This window comes from Micropterus salmoides, unplaced genomic scaffold (genome assembly GCF_014851395.1).
Source record: "Micropterus salmoides isolate LMB-PRFRI ecotype aquatic unplaced genomic scaffold, ASM1485139v1 Ms_hic_scaffold_3412, whole genome shotgun sequence".
NCBI lineage: Eukaryota > Metazoa > Chordata > Actinopteri > Centrarchiformes > Centrarchidae > Micropterus > Micropterus salmoides.
In genome coordinates this window covers 18,195-33,331 of record NW_024042721.1, presented here as the reverse complement: position 1 = coordinate 33,331, position 15,137 = coordinate 18,195, and the positions used below count along the sequence as shown (strand labels likewise).

General features: G+C 41.1%; 1 pseudogene; it reads left to right on the top strand.

Moving 5' to 3' along the window:
* The first annotated feature begins 297 nt into the window (after nucleotides 1-297).
* Nucleotides 298-11,557, top strand: LOC119884388 (annotated as a pseudogene).
* Nucleotides 11,558-15,137: the final 3,580 nt, after the last annotated feature.

Below are 15,137 nucleotides of genomic sequence, written 5' to 3'. Positions count from 1 at the left end.
CATTGAAACCTGAGTACAAATGGTTGGAATGAAGCTCTGAAGAGTTCCAAGTTGCCAAACCTGTTTCTTCTTCTTCGGTGTTTTAATAGTCTTCACTGTTATGCAGCTCATCTGCCACTGCTAGCTGCGTCAGATGAGTGCTAAATTATCATTTTAACATCTTTCTTGCGGGCACCCAACAGTAAAAACATGAATTTGTGCTCTAATAAGGAAGGAAAGTCCTACAAGTGCAATGCTCACATCTGCATAAGAGCCTGAACTCATTGATCACTGTCCTGCTGGATGGCAGAAACCCAAAATCCCTCCCACACCTAAACAAATACATCCTCTGACTTTAAACGAAAGTACGGTGCAGGAAGTGAATATCCTCCCAAAGCCTGAAGGTCCTGATCAAGCGTGACTCGCAGCCTGCAGTCTTGGAAGAACCTGGAGAGGTGAGTGAACTAACACTTTATATGCATATGTCTCTCTGTATATGTATCATAATCAGCTTAATTGGCCAGGTATGTGTACACATACAAGGAATCTGACTCTGAGACAGTAGACAACAGTGTAATGGTCCAGAATGCAATGGGTGCTGAAAAAAAACCTGATTAACATGTTGCTTTATATCCATGCGGTAGGTAGATATGACGGTATACACATTAATTTGTGTTTGACAGTGATGATATCTTAATGTTAAAAGAACAAACAAAACCCATTGTGTATTTAAACAATGATATATATAATTTACAGGTACAGTGGATGCTGCAGGGTGAGTCCAATTTCATGAAGACAGAGAAAGTTCTGATCCAGCCATATCTTAAGATCTCTCAGGCAGTGAAACAAGGACTGTATTGAGGCTTTCATTGGATTTTACAGGCAAATAGATTTGTATATCATCTGCAAAAAGCAACATTGTCAAAATATGTCCGCGGTTTACTGGCTGATGAACCACTTTCTGTGGATGGCGGCTGAGTTTACACACATAAAACAACAACCCCCTATGGCGGACTTGTAGGCTAGATGGTGATATTTGGTTTGGGTTGAAATAAGTTCATTATGTGACATAAGTCATGTATGTATTGTTTTGTAACTTACAACACAACTTTGACTTTTGGTTTTAGAAGGCGGATGGGTTACACTGGAGTTCATTGAAAGCCCAGGGCGTCTCATGCAGACGCTGAAGGGTGAATCAAATACCGACAGGCTTTCTGAAAGTGCCGGTATTTGACGCCCTGGGATGAGAATGGATGGAATGATATGCTGGTGGAATAGTTGATGTGTTATATGTTGTAAAAAACCTCTGTGCAATATTTTTGCATCTGACGAGCCTTCAAACTCTTGGATATAGTATTCAAACATGCCCCTATAAACACAGCCTGTTTCTGATCATTTTTACTAGGTAAAGCAACGGCAGAGCCACAAGCGTGACTGGAGACTCACACTCACTTTCGATAAAGGTAGGCTGACAGACTGCATTCTAGGCTTAGCTAAACATATCCAGAACTTAATGTTCGACTATAAAAGACTTAATGTTGTTTATGTAGTTGTATCATTTATTAATTTCTAGTTCTGGTGTTGTTTTATTTGCAGTGATGTTTAGTTTATTTGCAAGGAAACCTTCCACTAACAAACTTCTCTCTCGTACAGTGCAACCAGCATGCAGTACCAGTGGGTTGAAGATGACTTTAAGTTGGTGTCTGGGGTACGTCAAGTGGGCCTCCCTGAGCCAGTAAATGATAAAAAGTACATCATGTACCATGGAACCACGAGGCAGAATGCTTACCTTATCCAGGCCACAGGTTTTCGACAGTCTTCAGGCGGGTTGCTCGGCCGCGGCGTCTACCTCAGCAGAGACCTGCAGAAAGCTCGCCGCTTTCCCCTTAATCACCCTGAGTTTGACAAGGTCGTCATTAAGGTCGTGGTCAACGTGGGGAAAGTGATCACTATTAATTATCAAGACCATCCACGTCAGAAGACCTGGCATGACTCTACATACGGCCCGGCGTACGACACCGCCTGGGTGCCACCCAAGTGTGGAATGGTGGAGAGCGGTTTGGAGGAGGATTGTGTCTGGGATCCCCATCGAATCAAGATCATAAGGATCATCGGACCACAACTAGTCCAAGCCTCCTATGTATATGATGCATGGGGCTACGCACATGCTATGTGTGTATTTTTACAGATAATATCATCAATACTATCAATGAGGAGATGGAGTTAGTTAGGCTACGTTCAGACTGCAGGCCAATGTGACCCAAATCCGATTTTTTGCCCATATGTGACTCAGATCTTTATGACAGTGTGAACAGGTGAAGTCACGTGGAATCTGATCTTTTCCAGTTCGAAATTGGGCCACGTCCATATGTGGTCCAAATCCGATACAGATCTGATAAATGCGGAAACAATTTAAAATGAGCATTAAGGCCTGCAGTCTGAACAGGCCTTAGTCTGATGGAAAGTTTAGGTGTCTGACTCAACTGTGAGCTTCCTGACTGATAAAAGCAGATTGATCCTATTTTTTTTCCAGATGTAAACAATCACCCTTTTGAACCTGAAACCATTATCATTCTGGTTGAATGGGGGATCTGGCTTGTTTGTATTTCTTTAAACCAATCACAGTTTCAGAGACGGTGAAAGCGGTAGCATGCAGATAGTGTTATGTCTGACAATACTGGCAGACATAGGAAAACTAGGATTTGGACCCAAGATGCAGACATTCGAATGGAGCAGATAAAATGTACAGTGTTTATTTGATCAAAAAAAACAAAACTACAGGTAACTGGTAACAAACTGACAAGGACAAACAGAACCATGCAGACTATAAAACAAAAGAATGGCAGGATAATTGAATACAAGTGGGCAAGTGTGAAGAATCAACTAGAGAACACAAAGACAGGAAACAAAGCTGACAGCACACACTAGGAAGGACACACAAAATTAAACAGGAAAAAACTCGGCTGGTGGCAGGCTTATGCTGGTTTCACAAACAACGCTAAGCAAGCGTTGGACACAGTGCGTGCTAAGCTAGGCTGAACACATCCAGAACGGAAAATGGACCTTAGATATTTTTACATGTAGTTGTATCAATTTTTCCTCTGAATTGTTTTATTTGCAGTAATGTTTAGTTTCTTCACATGGAAACTACAGTAATAAACTTCTCTCTCCTACAGTGCGTCCAGCATGCAGTACCACTGGCCTCAAGATGACTTTGATTTGCCCTATGGGGTAAATCGACTGGACCTCCCTGAGCCAGTTAGTGATAAAAAGTACATCATGTACCACGGCACCACCAGGCAGAACGCTCAGGCCATCCAGGCCACAGGATTTAAGCAGTCTGCAAACGGGATGCTCGGCCGCGGCGTCTACCTCAGCAGAGACCTGCAGAAAGCTCGCCGCTATCCCATTGGTCACCCTGAGTATGACAAGGTCGTCATTAAGGTTGTGGTCAATGTGGGAAAAGTGATCACTATTAATTATCAAAACCATCCACGTCAGAAGACTTGGCATGACTCCAGATATGGCCCAGTGTTCGACACCGCCTGGGTGCCACCCGAGTGTGGAATGGTGAACAGCGGTTTGGAGGAGAACTGTGTCTGGGATCCAGAGCAAATCGAGATTATTAATACCATCAAACCACGTCCAGTCCGAGCTTCCTATGGATACAGTGCACAGGGCTACATGTGAGCTCCAAGCGCTTTTATCCATTTTATTTTGTATGTTCAAATGTTTTTTTTTTTATATGTTTTGATAAAAAGACATACTGATATTGCCCTTTACGCACAGAGATGTCATCAAATTAAACTTTTCACAATATTACGTACTGTTGATTTTGAAAGACCTGCTGCCGGCGCCACGAAGCAAGTTCAACATATCCAGGATCTCTCTTTGTGATCTGGCTTCACTAAACCTAACAATCATGATCGGGATGAGCTGTCACACGAAGTTGGTTATCAACTCAGTAAGTCAACCCAGTCATGATTGCGTTAACATAAAAGGCAGCAGATGACCAATCACAACTTTACTGGCAGCAGAGTGGCATTTTACAAAGAATGCGTGAACTGTAATATTAGCAGCAGCTTATATTATAGCTGACACATGCAGGAAGAAGATATCTAAGCTAACAGGCAGAGCCTATAATAGGAATGTGTGGTTTGAGTTGGAATAACCACTTATTCAGTGCCGGAGGCTTTTAATATGGAAACGTAGACACGCTGAAAGAATAAGGTAACAGTTTTCCCACACGCCTTATTTAGCGTTATTCTTCAGCTCGGCTGTGTGTCTGCGTTTCCACATTGAAAGCCTCCAGCATGAATAAGTAGTTGTTCCAACTCACTTTTAAAAAATTCTCTTTTAATTAAGTTAATTAACACACTTAAAAGTGTTCCAGACATTTTCCTAAAATCCATTCACGCCATAAAATGTGCTCAAATAATGGTACCAATAATGACCTATAATGTAAGATCGCTACTAACCTAAAATAAACACATTCATATCAAACTTAATTTCAATAGGCCTACCAAACTATATGCTCATAATATTCAGCCTCATGTAACAAAATTAAACCCATTTATTCTTACAGCTGCGACTGTGTGAATATGTAACTGCAATAAGCTCAAAACCTGCTTCGGGATACAGGCCCCTGAATTCTCCTCAATCTTGCTTTGAGACATGTTCCCTTTGAACTGACTAAGAGTTTTGGCACAAAGGGGTGAGCCGTGACCCGTCATTACTTGCAAAGACTGAGCCTTTGGTGGATTTCCTATCCAATCATAACAATTTATCTGTTTATATTTAATCTGCTTATTGTGAAGCCATCCAAAAAGGTGTTACTTGAATATTCTGCGGGGCGGGGGTCCTCCCACAGAAGATTTTTAGCATTAAATTTAATTTCCTGCATTCTGTAGACATTTCCTGCACCAATTTATGGTGGGAATGTCTTCACAATATAAACAATATAAAATATATAATATAATACAGTAATCAGTAGCTTTATTATTTAGGCCACCTCCTTTCAGGTGCCTGTGCCTGCACTACGCAGGGTACTGCAGCTGATGGCAAACGTAGCGTAGCAAACGTAGCAAACGGTATGGCAGATTACCAGTCCAGCCATGGACTTTGCAGACAGCTGCAGGTGGAAAATGAAACCAGTATCTATTCTCAGTTCTCCCACATCAAAGCACACATTATTGACTAGCACTCAGTAAGCTGTGATTAACTGTAAGAGACACAGACACCAAAGTTTAAACAGCACTTGAAGGAAGCTCAACTGTGTGATTAACCATTTCATGTTTTTAGTTTTACTTTACTAATCTGTTCAATCATCCTTGAAGTAAAGTTGTAAGGTAGAGGAGTGAAGGAAGGAGTGTTGTCTTTTTATTATTCATCATTTACCAGACTTGCATTTCCATAAAGGACTGGAATCATATAGGCCTACCATTAGCCTATGTTACATGGGATTTTTTAAATAGGCCTATGTTTATTCAGCTGTAACCTGACAAGGACAAAATTCTGGAGGCAGTAACTGAAGATGAAAATGTGAATCAAACAGAAAAGACAGTTGTCACACATGCAAAGTTACAGTCCAACCCAATAGCATATTTAGGGGATTTGCCATTGAAAATGTGTCTGGGTTCAAACTGTTGTAGATTTTTAGGTGTCTATCTAACATTAAAAAATATTATTCATTTTGCATTAAATGAAATCGTAACTAAAAACTCACTTTTAAACTAGGCTTAATTTAGTCGTTTCAGCTGCAGCACCATCATCCTCACTCACATCATCTCCAACATGACAACTATGATAGGAACGATCCATCAGTAACTTACACAAATGATGGTGGTACATATTAGTTTGCACCTTTATATTTTATTCTGAGCTGAGGAAGAGTCCATGACATGTAGAAATTGATGTCTCTGTCCTTACATTTATGGAAGATTGATCATAAAAGCAGTCATGTCAAAGATCATGTTTGGGTAACGAACTAATATCTGTTTCCAAAAATGTCTTCAAATGAATGTGCTCTGAAATCAACTGTACGAATGAGGAAATTAAACTGTGTGGCAGAAAGGTGCTTCAGGCTCTGCAGGAAGGGAGGATTAGTAAAACTCCTCCCATGCAGGTTAGAATCACAGCATAAGTTGCTGGACTTACTCATCTGGGGTTTATCTGATCTCAGTCTGTGAAACAGATAACCCAGAGTTTCCCTCATCTCAGGCTTAACAACCTCAGAGTTTACATTTATCCTGCTTTCTAAAATGGGGCCTTGAAATCTATTGAGTAGTCTGCAACACTCTTAGACCCTTGCTGACCAATGTACATGAGGAGGGAGGAGAGGAAAGTCCCATAACTCCCATAATTACATCAGTCGCAACAACTGTTTCCTCTTGATGCCTGATTAATTTTTTCCACTGTCATACAGCTTATCTGCCAAGTGAGCCTCTGGGCAAATAAGGGAGTTTAAGAAAGTCCCTTTTTGCTAAAAAGAGAAAGCAAAACAAGACAGCATGCTAAAGTTTACCGTCCAAACATCTACAGTATGTTTGCTTAATTCTCCTGTTAGTGCCCTTGACCAAGGCACTGGATTGGAACTGGATCTGGGCTGCACAGTCGCTGCCCAATAATGCTTTTAAATGAAGGGTTAAATGAAGAGAACTCATTTCACTAGACATGCTGTGACAAACACAAAGAGACACACACTGGCTCAAAGAGATGCACGATGCAAACTCTCTACAGTAACACAAAAACAACCAAAAAGATACAAAACAATTTTAAAAAATTTAAAATGGGGGTGGACACTGTAAAGTTACCAAGTGGCCACATTTACAGGAAACATGCTTGTGCTGAAAAAGATAACAGGTGCATAATGAAAATAGATATGGGAGGAGTGAAGGGTTTTCCCCGTCACCCCGTCAAGTAAAAGACAGACGAAAGTGAACTCCCAGCCTGCAGTCTTGGTGGGACCTGGAAAGAGGTAGGTGAACACACACAGTCTGTGTTTTTACATAAAATATTATCAGTATAAAAGAGATGAATTTAGTTAGTCTGATAAAAAGTGTGCGCTTAAACCGTCAGGGGAATATGTTGAGTCTGTTTCCACTAGGAGCTTCCTGACAGATAAAAGCTGATTAAATGTAATAGTTTTTTTTCACCCTTTGAAACTGTGTTTGATCCCAGAAAGAAGCTGCAGCCAAACTGTTATTTTATCAGAAGCTAAGCTATTATAAAAATTTATCCGCACATGATTAAATAAATTATGAGCAGTAAACGATTTAATAGGGTAAAGGGGCTGGACCCAAACCCAGACAGAATAGGGAGATAATGTACAGTTCAATCATTTGAGCTTCCGTAAAATAAGATGTTCCTTTATTTAAATTGACAGCAGTGGGAGAATGTAGAGCTAAGTTAGAAAAATAATAAAATTCAATTAGTTAGAATCCATAATCAACACAACAAGTAGAATCAGGATCAAATATATAAAAATACATATCATGTACACATCAAAATAGAGTCTTCTCGGCAGAAATAGGAGATTTTGGAGTCTGATGGCAGATGACACTAATGAGCCTCTGCCATACACGCAGATACAGGCAGGCAGGTAATTTGGCTGGCTGGCAACAAACAGGCAACAGGTAGACAGGTGGATATAAGTCTAGATCATAGAAAGCCAACAAGCCAGTGACCAACCAGGACCATGACGAAAGTCAGAGGGCATCTGTTAGAGAGCTAGAGGATGGCAGATCTGGGGAGTCAGAAAGTGACAGAGAGCAAACTGTAACTGTAACTGTTGGAAAACTGTGAAGCAATCCATTTAACACAACCTTCTGTAAATATATGCACAGCAGAAAAACACAATTTTTTTGTTTTATTTTTTATTTATTTTAATAGTTTTATAGTAAAAACATGGTCGGTTTCATTTAATTTACCCGTTAAAGGAGTTTTTTAGGAGTGTTTTCTTCTCTGAATCGAGGTTCTAAGAATAGAGAGTGTCTGTAAAGCCCCCTGAGGCAAATGATTTGTGATTATGGGCGGTATAAATAAATTTTATCTTAGATTAAGAAGAGCCTACAGCAAGCAGCTCTATGAGGCTGTACTTAGACACCCCTGTGCTTTGGGGTAAATGCTAACATTGGTATGCTAACATGCTCACAATGAACAATGTTAATATACTGATGTTTAGCAGATATAAGCCTTAATGTTAACCATTAGGGACCCACCCTATACTTCAGTAATTTAGCATGTTAGCATGCTATCATTCACTAGTTAACACTTAAAGAGGTGGTATTATGCTCATTTTCAGGTTCAAAATCTGATTTAGGGGTTGTACCAGAACAGGTTTATGTGGTTTATTTTCAAAAAACACCATATTTTTTGTCATACTGCACATTGCTGCAGCTCCTCTTTTCACCCTGTGTTGAAGGCTTCGTTTTAGCTATGGAGTGATACATCTTGTCTCTAAATGATCTTTGTTGGGAGTTGCACATGGGCAGTTCCTAGTTAAGGACTACTAGCCAATCAGAAACAGAGAAGGGCAGGTCCTTGAAAAGCCTGTGCAAACAGCTTTCATTCAGCTGCTACTCGGTTGATAGGAACTACTTTTCCTTCCGCCTGTCAAAGTCATGCTTGCGCTACGGCTCTGTGACGGAGCTTCTTTGAAGTGAGCCACTGCAGCCCTTTACATTTCCCGTGATTGAATACTGGCTATTGTCCAGTCTTTGTGCTAATAGGCTAAACATCCAGAACTTTGAATGGACGTTAAATACTGTACTGTTGTTGCATAGTTTCTTAATTTTCTGGTCTCCTTTGTGATTTGTTTTATTTGCAGTGATGTTTAGTTTCTTCACACGGAGTCCTTCTGAAATCTTTACACTTACAATCCTCTTTCCTACAGTGATACTGACACCAACATGAGCCGGCAGTACAGAGGTCAAAAATATATAATGTACCATGGGACCACCAGGGAGGCCGCTAAAGCCATCAAGTCCAAAGGTTTTAATCGGTCTGCAGACGGGATGCTCGGCCGCGGCGTCTACCTCAGCCGAGACCAGGAGAACGCTAGCCGCTATCCCATTGGTCACCCTGAGTCTGACAGGGTCGTCATTATGGTTGAGGTCAAAGTGGGGAAAGTGAAAAGGATTGATTACAGGCCATCCACTTCAGTATACCTGGCGTGACTATGGCTACGACACCGCCTGGGTGCCACCCGGGTGTGGGAATGGTGGCGAACGGTTCAGAGGAAGATTGTGTCTGGGATCCCGATCGCATCAAGTACATTAAAACATTACATAGCAGGTACTGTATAAGCCCTACTGTTAACCATTAGGGTCCCACCCTGTACTATCCTTGTTTAGCATGTTAGCATACTAACATTCACTAGTTAGCACTGAAGATAAAGTACATGCTGATGGAATGTCATTCATTTTGAGGGTATTTAGTCAGAAACCAAAGTGTTGGCCAAGTTACATTTTTGACCTGATAATGGTGCTGAAAGATCACAAAGTTATTGAAATTCATCCCTAGGGAGGCAAAAATATGTGTATCAATTGTAATGGCAATCCATATAAGTAGTTGTTGAGACTTTTGACGGCGCTGTGGCTCAGGAGGTAAGCGGGTTGCCTGTTGATCGAAAGATTGGCGGTCAAATCCCCGGCTCCTCCGGGCTGCATGTCGAAGTGTCCTTGGGCAAGATACGGAACCCCGAATTGCCCCTGGTGGCTGTTCAGCCAGTGTATGAATGTGTCTGAGTGTTAGTTTCTGTTTGAGCACTTAGGCTCAGTGGATGAATGTGTGTGAATGGTGAATGCAGATGTAGTGTAAAAAGCACTTTGAGTGGTCGTAAAGCATTTCCATTCCATTTCACCAGATCAGTGAACATTTGGAGCCGATCGTGGCACTAGAACAATTTTCAGGGGCTCATCAAGGACAAACTTATGGTGACACTAGAGGAAAAGCATTTTGTGTTGGTGGCCCGGTAAAAAAGTTGAACCTCGCTATGTGACTTTTTTTTCACTTTTGACGGAGCTACGCAGACAGGTTTCCTCTGCTCTCCCGGTCTTTGTGCTAAGCTAGGCTAAACATCCAGAACTTTAATGGACCTTAAACATTGTAGTGTGTTGCTCAGTTATTTATATATTGCTCCTTTTTCTTACAGTGATATTGGCATCAACTTGAACCAGGGGTACAGAGGTCAAAAATACATCATGTACCATGGGACCACCAGGGAGGCTGCTAAAGCCATCAAGTACGAAGGTTTTCGTCAGTCTGCAGGCGGGATGCTCGCCGCGGCGTCTACTTCAGCCGAGACCAGGAGAAAGCTAGCCGCTATCCCCATAATCACCCTGAGTATGACAAGGTCGTCATTATGGTTGAGGTCAACGTGGGGAGAGTGAAAAAGATCGATTATCAAGGCCATCCACTTCAGTATACCTGGTACTGCAACGGCTATGACAGCGCCTGGGTGCCACCTGACTGTGAATGGTGAAGAGTGGTTTGGAGGAGGATTGTGTCTGGGATCCCAGTCGCATCAAGTACATTAAAACCATACAACTACACAAAGATGAATATAGATGAGAGCAGTTGGTATGAAAGTGTGAGCACTAAATTGAAAAAAACTATTGCCACTGAGCCTAAAAGCTGCATTGCATTTTGATAGATAAGAAAGATAAGATATACTTTTATTGCCACTGAAGGGACACTTTTATTGGAATCTCTCTACGTTCTGTTGCACATCAAACAATACAAATACCCTTTTTATGATTTTCTATTACTTCTACATCATTGGTGTTCTTCCCATTGTCCAATCAGATCACAATAGATGAGGACAAACTAGTGGTGGCTTTTGCTGGATACCTGGAGCTGTATGATTTAACCATCAGTTGTTTCCATGACTTGATAAGAAAACAGCAGGCCTGGAGGAAAATTAGTGTGGTACTTCAGAAATTTTCATTATTTTATTACTTCATCATTATTTGTGCTCTGAGGAGTGAGGAGGAATCTCTGAGGAGCCAGGAGCCACAAGCGGGGATACATGAGAGCCAGCCTTTACTGAAGTATTTTACCTGCTGATGTCTCCGTATTGGATATCAGTTATGGACATTGGCGGTGTGACAGACAGTGTTGGGCAGTAACGTGTTACAGCGACGGTGTTGTTAGTAATCCAAGTAACGCTGCGTCACCAGAATGCACCATCCTTGACGTGAATGCAACTGCGAGGCAGGTCAGCTGCAGTTCAAGTCAAGAAGCCGGACCTTATGTTGTTCAAGTCACCTTTAAAAAGATAAAGGAAGAATGGGGAACGAGAGAGAGAGGCGTTCTTTCTACAGCTGGAAGTAGGCCTATAGTGCCATTATTGTGTCACAGTTTAACAAAGAACATTGTCATCAGCTGTAAACTTTGTGCAACCAGCAAAAAGCTTTCAACCGCGGACAATCTAATGTATTGAAGTATCTTCTAAAGCAGCACAGCAACGTGAAACTTGTAGAAAGACACTGCAGTGATGCATCCACTCGGCAGGAGAGACTGGTGTTAGTCGATGTTCTGTTATGAATATGCTATTAGTTAAAAAGTCGGGGGAGACTGCTTTGTTTTTATTTTGTTAAAAAGTGAATACATACACTGCTTCTCCACCGTCTCAGTCGCTGTAACTGATATGACCTACATAATACACTGCCACTGCAACAAAACAGAGGAAGACCCATCCACCGACACAGTGAAGTTACTTACTGCGGTCTAACTGTTATAAACTGTGACAACGATCTCATTATAATAATCATTCTAGCTCACTAACCGTTTCGTTATCATCCAGTACATTTGGCCGTGCTCCCATTGCTGAGCCTCCGGTGAAAGATATACAGATAGTAAAGTTAGTTACTGAAAAGCAGACAGGCGAGCTAACGCCGAAGTAGCACGTCGGCTAAATGCTGTAATTGTAAAGTTATGTATCCAGTTCAACCTCAAGCTGATAAAAATATTACTGTAACGTTGCAGTAGGAGTTTACCTGAGTTTCCAGCATGTTGTGTGAAGCTGTCTCCCTGTCTCTCTATAGCCGCTGTCACTATTTTTCTGGCAGTACTGAGCCAATATGCGGCTCGCTGCGCTGAATGAAAAGTACGGAGCCGGTGTTGATCTGCCTCTGAGTGGGGAAAGTAACAGAGCCTGAACATGTGTGGAGAAAAGCCACAGCCTGCATGCCGGTGTTTCCGTGTTTATTGCCGGATTTCCGTATGAAAGCGGTTGTGTTTCGGATTATCACAAGTTCAAGCGAGCACGCGTACGAGAACACGCCTGGTTGCAATTTTAGAACCGCACCGCTAGTGGCTGCTGAAAACTCCCCAATGCCCCTTGGAAGATCACAGAAGTAAAAATGCAACAACAAAAAGATTACTTTGTTAAGCAAAAATGTTTTTAATTATTATTTAATTAATGATTGTTTAATTTTTGTAAGGGAATTGTTTGGGTTATTATATGTTGATCTGTCAATGATTCTGAAAGTGAAAATAATGCATTTAAGTTGAAGTCTAAATAAATACCAATATTAAGGCAAACCTACTTAAATTCTCACAATTTTTTTTGTGGGGGGGGGGGTAGGGCCCCACATTAGCTCTTGAAACAGGCCCCTAATGTCTTAAGGCCCCCACTGGTTATTGATCGGATGCTGCAGCTGATCGGACTGACCTAAAACATCATGGCCTCACTGGAGTTTTATAGCAGAGTTAAGACAGATAGTAGATTATATTTGATTTGTTTTCTGATTCACCATCTAGTGAAGAATCTGTTATTTTCCCCCAATAACTTTTTACTATGGAGACAATTAAAGTCAGAGAGCAGCAGAGTCTGTCATCAAGAAACACTTTGTACATAATTTATCACCATTTCCATTTAGTCAGATGTGAGGCTGATCATTCCTGAGCGTCGGCTTTGATATGAGTTACATCATTTAGCGTAATAACTCAAATGACACTGTTGAATATTTTTATTTTAAAGATATATGCCTAGCCTGATTAGGATATGATTAGCATGTTTATGAGAATAATGTTTAAAGTCTTTTTTGAAAGATACACTGACCTTTGAGGTACAGTTCACTCACTCAGCCCTATTACACTCTCATGATGCCACCTTCATATTTTGTAGGCAGACACAGACTTCAACACACACACACAAACACACACACACACAGCCAGCAAGGCCGGAGGGGAAGTTAGGCCGACGACCATGATTCAAAATTAATTAGACATCCAAAACGAGAGACAATGAGGCCTTATTGAATTTTCACATAAAGTTGATAACACCTGGAGTCAAACTCTATAGGAGTGAACTAAGATTTATAAACATAGAAGGCCCGGGTAAGGACGAACAGATAAGGGAAGAAGAACACACAGGGGCCCTTGCGAGGAGGCTGCAACTCTGAAGGTCAGCATGTGATGTGTTAATGTTGACCAACTGTGTGACGGTTTCATGCACAAACAGTTCTGCTAATATTATTATGATGTTTATTTCTGATGCCGCATTTCAGTTTATTTCTTTAGGAGGTGTTCATATTTCTTTAGAAGTGGTGTAGAGTTGTATACACATACATAAGAGAATTGAGTGTGAGAGTGGAGGCCCATGAATCCTCTGACCCAGTCTAGGGGGTTTTTCCTCTGACAACACCATGATCATATTTTATTGATTCATTTTGCACAACAGGAAGTAATCCAACTCGATAAAGGCCGAGACTGTACACTGTATTGATAAAGTCATTTTGTGCTTATTCGGATTAAACAAATAGATGCTCAAAGTCCTCACAGACGAACATGACATGACTTGTTTTTGTAAATTGGCATACAAGCTTCTGCTGTTTTAATTAATTAATGGTTTTCAGTCTTGATTGAGCTATTAAACTGTTCAACAGTTGCTGTTGAGGAAGAAGTTGTTTTCAGGATCAGCATCATTTTTCCTTTTCCTGTGAGTGATGTTCGGTGTATTGGAAGGTGTCCAGCTCCAGATTTATTATTTATTGTGATGAAAAATCCTTTGCAGTAACTGACTTGCTCCAGTAATTGTTTCATTTGTGATTAGTGTCACAATGAAGTTACCAATTCAAGTTGGAGATGACATGTTTTGATGTTCTGGACTGGGGACAGATGATCTGTTTTTCATGACATTGACAGGCAAAATACGCCCTTTCTTTCGCTGCTGTCAGATCCAGCATCAGTTTCTTCCTTTTTATTCTGACAACATCAGTGAAATCCTTGTTTTTGAATATTTTGGATCCTTTCAGGCTCTTTTCACCACTGTTGGCCTCGTTCTCCTCCAGGTTTGCCCGTGGGGTGGGCTCTCTGCTTCAAACCTCCCGCTGCAGTTGTAACTTTTCCGCCAGCACTTTCTTTACTGTCTCCTCCATTTCGGCCCAGGTCTCTCCTTGTTACTCCTGTATCTTGTCAAAAACCAGAATATTATGCCTGGATTGTCCCTCCAGAAAAAAATGTTGGACTGCATGGCGTTGCAGCGTTCAGCTTGTTTTGGTGTCCATTTTAATGTCGTCCACGTTTTCTGTATAAATTACAATTTGCTTTTATATCTTGCTCTCTGTGGAGTCTAAAATGATTTTAACAAAGCCTTTGAAGTTGTGGTGTTGTTGTTCTAATAGTTTATTACCTATTATTTGGAATGCAGAGAACAAATTTCACCAGACATTGTTCTGTGTATGAATGTGTATGTGACCAACACAAAAAGACACACACTGGCACAAAGAGTTGCAAAAGTACCACAAGATGCAAACTGTCTACAGAGAGACAAATCTAGTAAGAATCAAAAACATATGGAGGAGGCGAGTGCAAAGTCAGCACGACTCAAAGTCACACCGGCAACATTTAGAGGAAACAGGATGCAGGTTTAAATTTAGTGCAGTGACAGGAATTCCCAGTTGCCAAACCAGTATCCTTGTAAAGAAAGACAGAAAGTGAAAGATAGATGCACTGCTGTGGAATTTCTTACCAAAAGTCCAAAGTGAACATTGACAGCCAGCAGTCTTGGAGAGAACTGGAAAGAGGTACGTGAACACACAGTCTGCATTTTTACATAAAATATTATCAATATGAGGAGATTAATTCAGTTTGTCTGATAGGAAGTGTGCTCTTAAACTGTCTGTGGAAAATCCTGATTCATGGTGTTTCAA